Source organism: Macrobrachium nipponense, chromosome 21 (assembly GCF_015104395.2).
Source record: "Macrobrachium nipponense isolate FS-2020 chromosome 21, ASM1510439v2, whole genome shotgun sequence".
NCBI lineage: Eukaryota > Metazoa > Arthropoda > Malacostraca > Decapoda > Palaemonidae > Macrobrachium > Macrobrachium nipponense.
This window is the reverse complement of record NC_087212.1, coordinates 82,973,853-82,986,324: the sequence shown is the minus strand read 5'-3', so window position 1 is coordinate 82,986,324 and position 12,472 is coordinate 82,973,853.

Here is a 12,472-nt window from a genome sequence, read left to right as displayed (position 1 = left end):
TACCTACAGATGGGACAGAATTTTCTTAGACTTATGTTGAATGCCCCTTAGACTTTCGTCAATAACTAAAAAAAATTATTTATTCGGCTACAGTAAATATTACAGGAATTAAAATTCTATTAAAATGCAAATTTCACTTAAAAACAAAATAGGATTCCTAGTGCAAGATTCAATCAGTACATTACGATAAATATTTCTACAGTAGTATATATAAATTGGACACTACTATTCTTACTACTATTATGTTGTGTATCGATATTGTTATAATTATCATTATTGGTAACTGGGCCTTGCTTCAACATTTATTATAGCATTTCTAGACTTTTAAATTTACTAAAATTACACCTTCCCCTGGTTAGCACAATCACTTTGAGAAAGTAGCCATTTGCTGCTCTCAATCACTTTACTATTTCCCTGTATGTGTAAAAAACCATTTTATACGATACGAACACTTCACAATATGTACCGATACTTTACATATTAAAAACTTATGAAGACTACAACATTGTAAGTCCGAAACCTTCGGTTTGCAGACAAAATCAACTGGAACAGAGAGAGAAGAGAGAGAGAGAGAGAGAGAGAGGAGTTTAATGACCATGAAATGCCCCTACGGACACTCTTGGAAAAACACAGAATGACCTTTCCGTATATTGCAGAAGGATTCACTCTGCTTTTCACGACCCAAATTCCTTCTAGTGCTTTTCTCTTGATGCCTGAAATCAGGATTCACCCCTGGAGAGCCATCCACCACGCGGCCCGCAGAAGGAGGAAGGCGTCCCTTAACACCACCTGCCCCTTCAATATGATTATATATATCTGGGGAAACTTTTTCAAAGCTCTCTCTGTCTCTGTCTCTGTCTGTCTCTCTCTCTCTCTCTTGAACGTGTCATAGTTATCATCAAAGAACTTAAGTGAATAATGAGAAGAAACCAGAATTCTATGGATGCAGGCTTATTCGAACCATGGCTGATTCGGACCTAGGCTGATTCGGAGCATTTACTAGGCTGATTCGGACAATTGTTTAGGCTAATTCGGACCATTTGGTCGGCTGTTTCGTGCCTTTGTTTTGGGTGATTCGAACCCATACAAATAATTTCATATTGTAGCAATAATGTTAAGGAAACCTTTGATGAACTTTCAGGCAAGGTGGGTGTCATTAGGTCAGTTAGAGAGTTTATGGATTATGTTGACCTAACGTGATTGCAGAGTCAGGTGTGGACTGGCCAGTGTTTGGGCGCAGTATTAGGACAAACAACGATGTGGAGGGGTGGCATCATAAGCTGAACAAAAAAGCCAAAAAAGTAACCTCGCATCTTATTCACTTATATCTTTAATTACTTAGAGGCAAAGGAAATACCTAATCGGGTGAATTAAGCTTGTCAAAGAGGGCAAATTAAAGGAACGTCAGAGAAAGCAGGTCAAGGAGCTACAAGGGCGTGTCATGAAACTGTGGGAGGACTATAATGAAAGGAAAATAACAACTGGTCAGCTACTGAAGAAATGTGCACATATAAACTATGCGCCAGTGTAAAGCAAGGGGTTATTTCGGGTGAATTTGGGTTAATTTGAGCTTTATTTTTAGCTTTATTTTGACATGAGAGCAATATGTGACTGTACGTAATAAATGGTCCTAGAAACATGAGAGGAGTGGATTTCCATTGCTTTCCCAATATATTTTCATATTAGACTTTGGACTGATTATGGATTACACACATAGAAACAATATTATAAAACAGTCACATATGTAACTTATGTTACATATACATGGCTATGGGAAATTAGGTATAGATTATCAATAATCCTTTGAAAATGATTACCATTCTCTTGTTTAAAAAAAAAAAAATAATTGAAACAATATGAGGAACTGCTCGCACGTAAGGGTGATGGGACTGGGAGCACTGCCCTCTCTAGCAGTGTTAGCCTAGCTGTTGGAGGGCGAAGGTGGGATTTGAAATTCGTCAATAGCCTAATCAAATTAGTGACGATACTAATGATATGCAATGTAAAGCAGAATAAGCAACTCAGTGGTGAGTTGCAATAAATGGGAAAAAATGATAACCATAATAATAATGTCAATGGTAAAATTCAAAATAGCTTTCGGCAGCGATTCTGCTGCCTTCCTCAGTGAGAGAGAGAGAGAGAGAGAGAGAGAGAGGAGTGTGTGTGTGTGTATGCATGCGTCTGTGTTTTAGGTGGGTGTTCTTTAGTCCTTTTGTTTTATATAGGCCTATGTTATTTTATTTAACTGTCATACTCAGTTTTGTACCTTAATGTTTTTGTTTTCGAGTTTTTGTTCTTTTTAATGATCATTATTTTGCTACGCTTAGTTTACATAAATTTGATATTTCAATGTAACCTCATATTCTCAATTTTCCGTCAGTCCGTCCGTCAGTTTCTCCGCTGCCGAAAGTTACTGCTTTGAATTTTAGTATTTTAATACTTTTTCAGTTTTGTTTACAGTTTCAAATTTGATGAGGGTAATCATCCATTAGTAATCAGTCATAGCCCAAGAAAAACAGACAACTAGTAAATATGAAGAAATTAAGTTTTCGGCATCAGGAGTCGGACAATCAGATGAAGGTCCGAATAAGCTTGGATAAAGGTCCGAATGAGCCAGTACATGGTCCGAACCCGCCAAGGTCCAAATTAGTCTGTTCCCAATTCTATAACTCGAGCTGGAGGCCATAGAACCGAAGTATTAGTAAGTAGGATTTGATACTAAATACGAACAACAATAATATTGCGGCTTCATTATGCGATGTTGATACAAGATTACTTTGCTTAATTACGATTAAATGTGGTGATATAGGTTCAAATTTGGTGGAAACCAACGACTATCTTCTCCCAACGTGATATGGCTTTCAATTCTAACGGAAATGCAATAGGTTGCAATAGGTTACGTCAACGAAAAATGTCTGAATATACAGTTCACACCTATTAATATCAATTGCAACAAATGACCGCACATTAAAGGTTCGAAATACGCACAAATTATGAACCATTTGATACATCAATAGATCACATGATTCTAGGTGAATTCGTTTACAACAGTTGTATGCAAAAATTCATCTACATGTACAACTCGTCTAGATACACAACTATAAAAAAAACATGAAAGATGCTTGTTTACTGCAGTAAACAAGCAATTATAAACTTTTTCCTTAATGACCAAACTACCACCACATGCCAGTTTGTCTTTCCTACTGAAAAATAACCACTTGACTGTTTACTAATGATCTCTCTCTCTCTTCTCTCTCTCTCTCTCTCTCTCTCTCTCTCCACGTGATTTCTATCTATCACAACAGATGACAAAAGTGAAACATAATATTATCTGAAGCAAGAAAAATTAACCAAGACTTTGCTCTCAGCAGCACTTTTAAGGAAATAGCTCAGACGAAAAAAAATAAAAAAAATAATCATAAAAACTTCGAAGCGATTTATTTTCACTTCTTTCTCGTGCAAGAATAAACCGTTCCTATTTTCTCTGCAATGCACATTATTTCCTTTACTGCAATGCCCTAATTTATTTCCACTCGCTGGCAAAAATAACACAGCCTCCCACCTCCCCCTCCCCCAGAAAAAATAAAAGTTCGCAGTCACTTTTATTAACAACGTTTCCTGAATGGCGAACATTTATCAGGCTGATTCGCCCAAATGTCAATCGAGTGGCTACAGCGAAACGTCGGATGGAGAGAGAGAGAGAGAGAGAGAGAGAGAGAGAGAGAGATACTTCCACCAAACTTGTCGCTGAGGACTACATACGGTATTCTTTTATGCAAATCGGTTAATATGTAATTTTTCATATTAATAATAATAATTCAGAGAGAGAGAGAGAGAGAGAGAGAGAGAGAGAGAGAGAGAATTGAACAAGGATAAAATATTGGATAAGACATTATAAAAAGCAATTACTAAAAAAAATGAAAAAAAAAAAAAAAAAAAAAAAAACTGTTTAGAACAGAATGGCAGAGGCGTGTGTGTGTTGTTGCGACCACACCCCCCCTCTATAAAAGCCTCCTCTCCACCCCCAAAAGCACTACGGACCCCTATGATATGCTTTCATGAACCTTGCTATGTACTAGTCATGTGTTCTATCACTTGTAATATAACCGTAAATTACACGTGTTCTACTACTTATATTTAAAACGTGGAGGGAACTTCCGTCATGTAACCATAAATTATTTACCACAAAAGAAAAAGACAAAACAGCAAAAATAAATGAATTCATAATAATAAATATAAAACTTCCTCAGGAGAGAAGGGCCACAGAGCCGCTGTTGACAAGTCCAGTCTTCACCACTTACACATTCACACTGACGACTACGCCTAGTACGCTATGGTGAAGTGAAGACTGAAGAACCAATATCATAATATTATCTCCTTACCTACCCTCCCCCCTTCAACGGTCGGTCGCACATACCTACATACACACACACTCACACACCCGCACAAGGGTACTCACGCACAAGCACAAACTTCCTCCACTGACATCAGAGACTCGGGGGAAAATGCAGATAATATGAATGACTGTTCGCTCCTAAGAAAACCTCGTTCTTGAGGGGGAGAGAGAGAGAGAGAGAGTGAATAAACTTTAAAGCATAAAAGCGTAAGATCGAACACAGCAGGAAAAGTCCTTATAATCAACACTATAAAATTGGAAAAAAGAAAAAAAAGATGAGTAAACCTCTAGTCTAGAGAAAAGAAATATTTTCAATTGGTTATAGCTAAAATAAATACCCTTTGTAACAGACTATACTATAAGACACACATTATATATGTATATATATATATATCATATATATATATATATATATACATATACATATATATATATATATATATATATATCTATATATATATATATGTATATATATATATATATATACATATATATATATATATATATATATATATATATATATCTATATATATATATATATATATATATATATATATATATATGTGTGTGTGATGGTCCTGGCTGGAAGGGTTGTGATTTTAAAATTTTGTGCCTTGCTGAAAAAGTCCAACACAACGCACACACACACACACACACACACACACACACACACACACACACACACACACACATATATATATATATATATATATATATATATATATATATATATATATATATATATAAAAGTCATATCACATTACCGTGATTCATATACATACATCGAGCTACAAATGTCCTTTAATATCTAATTCACACTACCTCGAATTAATATAGTTTTCATATATGCTTAACCGAAGAGGAATTTTATTAGGTGGAGTGGGTAAAAGCTTCACTGACGTTCCTGGATTTGTATGGCGTCCTGGGTTTGCGCCTGGGCGCCGACAATTTCTATTATTGCCTAATAAAATTCCCCTTCGGTTAGATATATGAAAATATATTAATTCCGAGGTAGAGTGAATTAGATATTAAAGGACATTTGTAGCTCGATGTATATATATATATATATATATATATATAGATATATCTATTTAGATATTATTGATATATATATATATATATATATATATATATCCTATATAGTAGATAATCTATATATATATATATATATATAATATATATATATATATACTGATATAATATAGCTATATATAACTTATATATCTCATATAATATATATATATCTATATATATATAGATAGTACTATCTATATCTATTATATATATATATATATCGGATATATATATATTATTATATATTATATCTAGATATATCTTATATATATATATAGATATAATAGGTATCTATATATATCTATATATATATATATATATATTATATATATCTATATATATCTATATATATATATATATATGTAGAGCCCTGTTCTCTCTCTCTCTTCTTACATTTTCATATAGAATACTAGCCATGAGCTTGACTTAGTCACATAGGAGGAATATTGAGCCACAACAGGTGACAAAGATGGCACCACCAGATTCAGATTTTTAACTGGATTGATTTAAATTTCTGCTATATATCAAGGGGGTGTTTCGAAATTAGAGCCCTTCCCCCCCACCCCCCCACCCTCTCAACACCATAAACTAAAATTGATATGGACAAAAACAAAAGTAATTAAGAACAGGTATTTACTAAAGTTTCTCTCTGAGTATTTAATATTTTGTGTGGCCTCCGTCTACCTGCACCACAGCCTGCATTCTTGAGGTGTATGATTTCAGCAAATAACAAAAAAGAATAGACTCAAACTCCATATCCGTGAGTACTTCAGTCACCTCTCTTCGCAGGTCACCTTAACACGATCCTTCAAGATACTGCCAATGTTTTCACACACATTAAGGTCAGGGGAGCTACCTGGAAATTCACTTGACGAGAAGAAATCAATGCCACTGTTTCAAAGCAGCTCCTGTGTCTGAAGAGCCTTGAAACATGGTGTCTTATCATGCAAAAATGTGACTTCTTCAACAGATAACACATTTTCAGGATCTTTGAGGAAAGGAAATACTCCACCAGTAAACACAGTTTCTCTGAAGTATTCACCATTCCATGACTGTCCATTTTCATTGATGATCCACATTAACCGTTTGGCTGTGAAATAGAGAAAAATTCCCAAACATTCAGGAAATTTTGCAACTTGGTGATAGCGCATGTCATTGCTGATATAATCCAACTTTGCAGCCCAAATGATGTCATTTTTATGATTTGGCTTTCTGACTGTGTAAATCAAGAATTCATCTGATACGGCAACATGGAGAAAGTCAGCTTCATCCAAGTCTTTAAGTGATGTTGGGCTTGCTGATAACAGGAAATGGCTTGATACCAGATTTTTTCAACTAACGATATACAGCAATATAACTTCTCTTCTTTCCCCTTTTTGTTTCTAGTTCAAGCACCAATTTACGTAAAGACTTTCTTGGTCTACACACTGCCCAAGTCATGATGTCTTTTCATGATGACAGTTATATGGATTTTTGTTCCAGTCTTTTTTAACAAAGGATTCATCTCTTTTAATGTATTTAGCTATCCAGCAACGTGAAATGAAGGATGCACCAGCATCCCTGACCTCTCTGAAGGTTAAAGCTCGGATTCGGTCAATCCATCTGATTTCCTCCGAGTTGTTAGCCATGGCTATATCTAACTCCGTCACTCAGTCTGAAAATACAAGAAATGTAAAATGAAAAACAGCTTAATAGAAACTTAAGATAATGTACTTGGAGATAGGCTGTAGCAGAAAACTTCATAACTTTCCATTTGTTCTGTGGAGGGGGTCTCTAATTTTGAAACACCCGGTATATATATCGACTTACTCTCTCTCTTTCTTTCTCTCTCTCATTCCCCTTTGAGTGTCACCATCTGAAGCTAACTGTCAACATTCCCATATTCATTTGAATAACAAATCATTTCTAAGGCTCTTCTTTGCCCTGACAGATTGACTGCTTTGGTCACTGGGACTGAGCACACCAGTTACTAACAAGATAAATAAGGGCATTTGATATATATGTAATATATGTTTTCGAAGCCTTGTGAACACATTTAGAGGACTTTCTTTGCTCTTATACTAACACGAAACCATTTTCTGTTGCGGAGCGGAGAGAGAGGAAGAGAGGAGATAGAGAGAAGAGAGAGAGAGAGAGTTGGGGATGGGGGGAGGGGGTTGGAGGGGGCTTGGGGGCGGGGAGATAGCGATTTCCTCCCGAGAGACCATAAGGGAATTTGGCCTCCCTAGCCGAAGGCCAGGAGGGGGAGGAGGAGAATGCCTCCTCCTCCTCCTCCTTCCCCCTCACCCAGTCATGGCGAGAAGTCCGAAATTTAATAACAAAACCATTGCCCTTATTACATTTCTTATCAATAGAGATTAAAACAATGTGTATTTATCTCACACAGCGTTGATATGTGCGACTGGATAAAGAAATGATGGAGTTTTAAAAGAGAAACGGAAAAACTAATGACTGGTGAGTCTAAACAGCCACACATCTAAGACCTATTAGAATTAACGCTGAATAAAGGACAAGTGTTTAATTGCCATAAACAACTGAATCTCAGATCCTTTCATATTTCATAACAATTTTGCCCTAAATCTGAGTTTGGAAAACAAATGGAAAACTTTGCTGATAAGAAACGGTCAACAGCGAATAACGGTTTAAATATCACTTTTTTTTCTGTGAAAGCAAACGCAAACTTTGAAGATTCCTCCTGATAAAACACGGGTATAGGATCTCACCACCAGGCTGGTTTGTGACGGAGAGAGAGAGAGAGAGAGAGAGAGAGAGATGAATTTATCATTCCTGAAAATACGCAGTTAATATTAAATATTTTTTTGATTCATGTAGATATCACTGATGTTAGTCTATCAGCCAATTATTCTAAATAATTCTTATGGCTTCTTACCTTTAAAGTATTTGGTTAGACGTAACTGATACTGAAAATCATTCTTATCAGTACAGAGAATTATAAGTCAAGAAAATTTCCTTCATAAACCTTCTAAAATAATGTTGCATAAGTTAAATTAGCTATGTTGTATTATCTATCAATAATTAACGGACGGTATTTGTTTAATTAGGACAATAACTTAAAGGGTCTAGAGAGAACAGCGCTTCAGGGGAAGTGATAGGACAGAACACAACATTCTAGTCCTTCTGGCCTCATGAATAAGGGCAGAATTTCCACGTGGGCTTGAGGGAGGAAATCGTTATCAAGGAGTTTTCTCTCTTTCTCTGTATGTGTGCGGTTTATGCACAGATTTGCTTTCTATAACCTTCATGGGCGTGTGGTTCTGAATACAAACTTCACATTACCTTTAACACACATTCTTTTGTTTTTAATTCATATTCCTTTGCAGCATGGGGTAATGTATAAAAATCTAAGTCTTTATATTCCTGTAGAATTACTTAGTAAATTGAAAGCTCTTTACTTCGAAGACCGTTTTCAGTTTTCTAATTCTCTAAAAGAAAACTATCGAGATGACTGTCTGTCCGTCCATACTTTTTCTTCTCGCTGTCTCCGTATCATCTTCCTCCTGTTGGGCCTTTCAAACCTTTTTATCCTTCCTGTCATGCCTTTCAAACTTTTCTATTCCTGTCAGTTTCCCTTTCAGCCCTGAATGATGACATCGTCAGGGGTTCTAGTGCATTGGTTCTCAAACTGGGGGCCATGTAGCAGAATGCAGGGGGCCATAATCTGAGGCTATGTATGCATAAAACCAAAGGAATTGAGTGGGTAGGCTGCCAGTGGAGGACTAGTATCCAGAAAAATTTTGGGAACCACTGTGTAAAAGAAAAAAATAGAAGTTTCGGAATATATCAGCTCAATTTTATCCATTAGAAGATCAGCAACAGAAAACTCACTATCATCACCATCATTTCTCTTTTCCTTTCACTATTATCATCATTAACCTCATTTGCATCGCTGTAAATGTTGCATAGATCATAGACCCATAGCCTATAATAGTATAAACAATAATATCACTGACGACAGATCGAAGAGGCACAAGAGAGAATACGACCAGTGGTGGCAGCAGATACCATTATCGAGATTGTTTACATCCTGTCACTCTGGATAGGCGTTCCCATCAGCCAATCAGAACGCAGAGCCAGAGACCGCCATGTTCTCATTGGCTGAGCCACGTACGGTAGTCACGCTTCCGACAGGCATAATGTACTGGGAATTGATAAGCTTCTAGGTTCAAAATGTCAACCTTTACACTTTATGAAGTAACCTTGTTGCAATACTTAATGATGTATTCATAATCAATATACATATCAACTACATATGTATAGAATCGACTTGTCCCTTTCTACCTGATATATATGAGGACTTCTGATAACAATAAATAACTTCTAGGAATGAAAAATATATATTTAATTATTAACTTCCCTTTTTTTCTTGTGTTTACAAGGGATTTTATGTTTTATTATATGCCATTTTATTCAGCATTTACTCCTCTCTATTTCAATATATATGATTATAACTCCCATCGTGTCAATAAAGTAGAAAACATGAATGTTATATATAAAGATTTTCATACTGAACTGACTTGGATTTGACAAGATAATAATGATCCGAGAGGGTTCACAAAGAGACTTTTGAAGCAATTAAGACTTCAAGGAAAATTGAACCTTATTAGGTGATTCTATGCGGCTGCTTTCTCTTATTCTGTTGGGCTACTCCTTTGTGACGGCTACTTTTTGAACGATTTTATCTTATAGTAATTTATTTGAGTCTCTCTCTCTCTCTCTCTCTCTCTCTCTCTCTTTCTCTCTCTCTCTCTCTCTCTCCGTGAGTGAAGGTTGTTGGTTGGTTGTGGGTGGGAATTGGGTGGGTTGTACAGTTCCCTCCTAGTATTTCGAGACACCTACCTTCACCCAGTAGTAGTTGTAAAACAATACTATGGTAACACTGCAGGGCTTTGTTTACCTTTCCCAACGTGAATGCGTCTTCATATTGTAAAAACAGTCGCGATTGGCTGGAGCAATTTATATGCCATGTTTCTTATTTTGCGTTTTTGTTTAACATAAATTGCTATATATAATGGGCTTCTGATAATATGGATACATTTACAAAGGAATGAACTACAAATATATAAAAGAGTAAGTTATTTGACACTAGCGTTAGTGTAACAGGCAAAGTTAATTTTGAGCAATTCATGAATTGCTTTGTCCTAATTCTTGACAGCTTGAGCTCACAGACCACCAGAAATATCATTTGTCAGTTATTTTGATTCAGTTTCAGTGTGTTCATAGGGAGCATGCAGGAGGTTCTGTTAAACAACGAATTCAAATATGGATAATTCCATATAATAATGATAAATCATATAGGCTATCTCGGCTCTTAACAAAAATATGCATACTCATTCTTACCTTATTTATGAATAACATGGAAGGAAATTGATTGACTTATAAAATTTCTTGGTGAATTTACTACAACGTTTACCAATTACAGCCTTAAAAGACCTACATGATTATACGTCGAGCCACGTGTCATATGAAAAGCTCAACGAAATTCCCTCCTGAACAACCAGTTAAAGTTACCCATGAGATTTTGAATGTGCACTGACAGTGTCATGACTTATGACTAGTGATGGCATATAAATGTGAGAGGTCTGAGTTATATGTGATGTAATAATGGTTTATCAACGTTATACCTACTTGCCTTCATTTCTTAAGAAAGCCGATAAGAATTCGTTTTAATAAGTTATATAGTTTTGCATAATAATGTCTGAATGATACGTCTTATTATGTCGTTGATTCTTTGTTGATGGCTAAAGATTTTTTTTTTTTTTTTTTTTTTTTATACTTGAAAACTATACATGGCTAAATCTGAGTAATATGGACAGAAGATATATTGGCATTAGATTAGGCTCTAGTAACTTAGTTACCGTGATGAAAAAAATGAGGTAATATTAGAAACAAGTGATGTGATATGTCCTGAATTTGGTATCAACCCCATATATCAATAGGAGTGTGAAGATGTATGTATAAGTTCAAGGGATACTTTGGTTGAAGGAAACATGGTATTGGAAATCTCTTGATTTCTACGGCAGAAAAATCCAAGTCAGTGACTCCTTAAGTTGCTTAATAACAGTCAATCATTTTTGGTGGGAACCATTTGATAAATAATAAGGAATAAATTCCTGGTTTAAGATGCATTATTTTGGGGTTTTTGTATCTTTTTTCCCAACATGGAAGTGTAATTTATGCAAAAACATACAGATAATTTGATTGTAACATTTATTTTCGTCTACCTGAAACATGCTGTCTGTACACAGGGGGTGGGCGGGGGGGGGGGGGGGGGGGGTGGGGGGGGGGGGGGGTGGGTGGTGGGGGGGGGGGGGTGGTGGGGGGGGGGGGGGGGGGGGGGGGGGGGGGGGGGGGGTGGCTGGCATTACATAGGGTCTCGTGAAGTTCGAGACTAAGCAGTTGAGGATTAACTGGAAACTTGTTTGCAGGGTGAAGGTCAAGAAATCATTGTTTATGATGATATCTCCATAGAAGAGATTAGGAGTAATATATCTCGCACTACTAAATAGTATTTAATTCAAAGATGATTCATAGCAAAATTGAGTGAAACAGGTTTAGTAGTCATTCATCCAAGTTCATAATCCATAGAACTTCACAAAGGAGGCTGTCTATTTTGATGTGTAATTCTACTAAAACTCTAAATCGATTTTTTGACTTAAATCAAAGATGCCATGAATAGAAATCCAATTTGAATTACCCCTTTGGTTTAGAAAATAAAAAAATATATGACAGGTATAATGGATGATGAAAAATGCAACACACTGCTTAACAATAGACGAGAGGTCAAACAAGGAAACATTGCAGAAAATTTTGTTTCTTTATTTAGATCTGGGTCGTTGACGAGTATGTAGTAACCTTTTGATTCAAGTTCATCATTATTCTGTGAAAATTTTTTTTAATATGATAGTTTGATAATTATCTATTTTTTATTGGTTTTACTTATCATCATTCTTAATTTTTTGACGTCCATATTTGAACACTGAA